Source organism: Cupressus sempervirens, chromosome 3 (genome assembly GCF_028749045.1).
Source record: "Cupressus sempervirens isolate cs-2001-9-10 chromosome 3, ASM2874904v1, whole genome shotgun sequence".
Lineage (NCBI taxonomy): Eukaryota > Viridiplantae > Streptophyta > Pinopsida > Cupressales > Cupressaceae > Cupressus > Cupressus sempervirens.
The window spans coordinates 303268832-303273894 of record NC_143120.1 but is presented as its reverse complement, the minus strand read 5'-3'; positions in this window follow the sequence as shown (position 1 = coordinate 303273894).

Here is a 5063-nt window from a genome sequence, read left to right as displayed (position 1 = left end):
ACATGAAAAACATTATATAGAAAGATTATCCTTTAAGGGAGAGATGCATAATTTTCTAATGTATGGGGTAGATTAACACCTTCCTTGTGCATATTGATTAATGTATGGTTACATTCATACACAACTTGAATGAGGGAGAAAAGGTAGATGAGGAAGAGATATATTTGGTATTCATGGAACTTAGATGCTTTTCAACCTATGTTTTCATCAATGTCAAATGGGGATATTGTTAGCATGAATGTTGATGGTATTCCTATGGGGGAGCATCCTAACAGTATTGGGGACATGATTTAGTGGTTATGTATTGCATTCATGATAGAGTCTGTCATTATTGTCAACATAATATTATTTTGTGAAGATTGACATAACAACAAAGTGAGATTGGCTTTGCACAGTTCAAGGATTGAAGATCAACTTATGCACACTTGAAGAGATGTTTTAAATATGTCTAGATGCTATAGTTAGGAGTACATACAAAAATATGAAGGTTGGACAGGGTTATGGAGATTTTAGTGAAGGTAGCTTTTAGACAACATTACTAGAAAGTGAATACTATTGTTTGGATTTTATCTCCTAATAGAGATGGAATCTGGTTGAGCGAGTTGAGACAAAGGTTGAAGACATGTTGAAGATACCTTAGTTCAGTAAGCATAATAAGATATTCATTGCATGAAAAGTTATGGAGACCATGAGCCAACAAATTGATTGTAATCATGAAAATATGTAATATTGTAATGTAACATCTATTGTAATATATTAAGATAGTCCTATAGTATTATTATAAATTGGGAAAGCCTCAAGGATGACTCAATAACTTGGTTTAGACTTGGTATAAAGGAAAGTTCATTTCTTTGTGGTAAAGTAGATCGGTGAGATCTAGTGCAGATATTTTGTAATTAGTAAAGATCATTTTAGTGTGATGTATATTGTGTGAGCTTGAATGCAAACATATGTTAGATCTTTTAGATCAGAGAAAAGATTGGTGTAGTTGAGGCATGGTGATCTTACAAGGGACTATATTTGGAAAGATAAGTTGTTGTTGGACAGTTGTTAATTCACACTTGTATTATTCAGTGAGGACAACACATAAGTTGTTTGAATGGTGGGCCCAACTAACTTCCCTTCAACTCGTAATAGGGTTGGTACAAATTGTTACGATCCAAAGAGACAAAAATAAAAATTACATGCAAATATAACCAATATCAGAAAATAATAAATTGCATAGAAGAGAACATAAAAGACAAAGATTTAACATGGTTTTCCCAATCCCTAGGCTACGTCCACCAACAACGAATCTAATATTTTATTATCCAGTTATTATAACCTGATTACAATCTAGTAATCCTTTACAACTCAATACCACTACAAGAAGCTATTATCACATTACACATAATGAAATCCCTAACCCTAAGAAATTTTATACAAGTATTATTGCCTCTTTAGGGTTAAAATTAGTTACAACATGTCAGCCCAAAAATGTCAATAAAATAGCCCTAAACCCTATTGAGGAATTATGGAGTATGTAAATTACTTCCCTAATTAGCCACCACAAACTAACAATCTTGCACTCGATGACTAATTAGGATCCAAACTAGAAAACAATCTCCCATTTGGACATTGATCTTGTAGCAATGTCACTGCTTCATGAGGCTCCCACTAGATAAAACTACTCTAAACTCAAATGTTCCTTTATTTTGTTTAGTCAAGAAGACCAACCAAAGTTGAAGAGGAGTTCAGATTCTCCCTTTTCACTACCTTTGTAAACATATATGTTAGATTATCATCTGTATGTATCTTGTCCAACTTTAACTGTCCAAAATCCAAAATTGTCTGAATAAAATGGTACCACAACTAAATGTGTTTTTTCTTCAAATGAAGAGCAGAATTATTGGCAAGATGAATGCACTCTGACTTTCTATAAATAAATAAGTATCCCTTTGTGGGTGCCCTAATTCTTCCAAGAAGAATTGAAGTCGTATCATCTCCTTAGCTACCTCTATAACAACAACATACTCTACCTCTGTAGTGGATAAAACATTCACCTTCTGTAATTAAGAAACCCAACTCACTACTCCCCCACCAACAATAAATACATAACATGCAATACTCCACCTAATATCAAGATCCCTTGCCAAATCTAAGTCAACATAGACTTGTAAATTAGTAGTAGAGCTTACAAAATGTAAACATTTACTGGATGTTCCTCTCAAATATTTGAGAATTGTTAGGATTAAACCATAGACATAACTAACAATTACATGCAAATATAAACAATATTTGAAAATATTGAATCGTATAGAAGAGAACACAAAACACCAAGATTTAACATGGTTCACCCAATCCCTAGGCTACGTCCACCAAATTGCAAGTCCAATATTATTATGATCTAGTGATTACAGCCTAATTATAATATGTAATCCCTTACAACTCAATACCACCACAAGAAGCAATTTTTGCATCACACATTATAAAAGATACCTAATGCTAAGCTCTTTTTATATGAGTATTTTTGCCACTTTAAGGTTACAACATGTCGGCCATACGTTGGACACAACCTAAAGAATTATGAAGTATGTATAGTACTTCCCTGATCACTCACCACAAACTAACAAGAATCCATTTGGTTGCATTCAATTCTCAATTCTAGGATGACTCATATACTTGCTAATAAATCCCACTACATGTGTAATATCTAACCCAAGTACATGTCATGACATACATCAACCTTCCTACAACTAAAGCATAGGGTACCTTAGATATTTTTTTCTCCTCTTCTTGTGTCTTGGTGTTAGATTATGGTGACTAATCAAGAAAGTACTGCACATACTTCATAAATTCTTTGGGGTAAAAAATAAAAATTTGGGCCCTATTTTATCAGGATTTTGAGCCAACATGTAATTATTAATTATAACCCTAAAGCGGTTAAAATACTTGTATGAAAGGGCTTAGGATTAGGGATTGTTTCATAAGGTGTGATGCAAAATTGGTTCTTGTGGTTGTATTGAGCTATAAGGGATTATAGATTGTTGTCAAGTTGTAATCACTGGATCATAAAAATATTGGACTTGCTATTTGGTGGATGTAGCCCAGGGATTGGGTGAACCATGTTAAATCTTGATGCCTTGTATTCTTTTCTGTGATTTATTATTTTATGTTATTGGTTATATTTGCATGTAATTTTTATTTCTATTTGTGGTTTAATCCTAACACTTGGGACACATCTCCTTAGTCAATTTTAAATGACTAAGTAAAGCTGTGCTGATAGCTTTAACATTCACCATAGTGAAACGTTGCAACACCTTCTCAATAAAATCATCCTAAGATAAAGTCAATTTTTTATTTTCCTATCTCTACAAATCTTCATACCAAGGATTTGTTTTGCTACCCCCAAATCCTTCATAGAAAGTGAATGTGCTGTCATTTCAACCCCTTAATGGGATCCATGTTAAACCCAACTACAATCATATCATCAACATATATACATAAAATAACTCATCTATCATCATCCAACCTCTTGAAATAAACATAATGGCCTGAATGACATGGAGTGTAACCATGCTCTTGCATAAAATTTGTACGATACAATTGATTAATTATGTGTTGTCTTTGATGTTATACAAATTTCATAATCATTATTAGTCAGTATATGCTGAGCTCACTTGGGCAGTGAAGACAGTTCTTAGTGTCTACTGAGCAATCCTATGTTTACCTAGTTGAAAAGGTAGTGTCTACCAAGTTAACTTGGGCGTCAAAGGAAAAGTTGCAGAAAGTGAGTGTTAACCGAGTTCACTCGGGTAACGAAGAAAAGTTGGATAGAACCAGTGCTAACCAAGCTCACTCAGTTGTTAAAGGATTTTTGTAAGTTTGCAGTGTTAACCAAGCTTCTATTGATTAACAAAGGAAATCATTTCAAAGTTAGTTTCTACCAAGTAGAGTTGGCTAATGAAGGATTTTCTTATTTTGTTGTATTAAGCTTAATTGATTGAACTATTGATTCCAGTTGACTAAGGCAATGAATATTGATTATTGTAAGTTGTATTTGAGCCAACTTGACAAAATGGAAGGTATTAGTATAAGGTCAAGTTGTGATTTCAAGTGTGTGAAAAAGAGAATGTGCGAATTATGATGATGTGATTGAAGATCTATTGATGAGAAGAGGAAGCAAATTTAAAGGATATGCAGAATATACTTGTGGTGTAGAAAAACCATATTCGATTAGGAAGGATTAATTACAAGCCAGAATATAAATCTAAAATCAACAAATTAGTTGCAGTTAAATTAGGTCATCTCATTGTTACTCTCTAACCATTGTAGTAGTGATCTAAATCTCCTAACAAAGTTGGCTTAGTAGCTATTTGCAAAATCCACTAACAAGGTGACAATTCCATTGAATTATTCTCAAGACCTCTAACAAGGCCACTCCTAATAGGGTGATCAAATCATTTAACAGGGTCACACCTAACAATGTGTTCTGTAACCTTTAACAAGGTTGGCTCCTAATAGGGCTCACTTCAGAAGAGTGAAAATTAGCAACTAGTTGCTATTGGTGGTTCTTCCCAAATTGGGTTTCCATGTTAAATCCTGGTGTCAAAATGTGTTCATGCTATTTTCTTTATGTGTCTACAACTAAGTTAAAGTAATGGTAGTCATAGATAACATCTAATGGTTTATATGTTAATCTTTTACCAAGCTAATCCAGTTATTACCGAGTTATAGCATTATGTGTATTTACTGAGCTTCAATAGTAATCAATTATTTATTTGCATTTTGTACTGACATCAGAGGGATCTAGGATTTATTTTTGTAGTAACTGATTCAACCCTCCCCTCTCAGTTACTCCTTTTATATTTCTAATAATTGGTATTAGAGCATTTGGTGCTTGTAGAAAAGGTTTCAAGGACCTAAGCTAAAGATCAGGATGTCTCACAAAAGAGAGATTCCCAAGTTGAACAAAGACAATTTTGTAGCATGGAAAGGATTTATGAGATTACATCTGGCCACCATCAGTGATTTAGGTTGCAAGTATCTTGATGCTGAATATAAGACTCCCTTTGGAACATTAT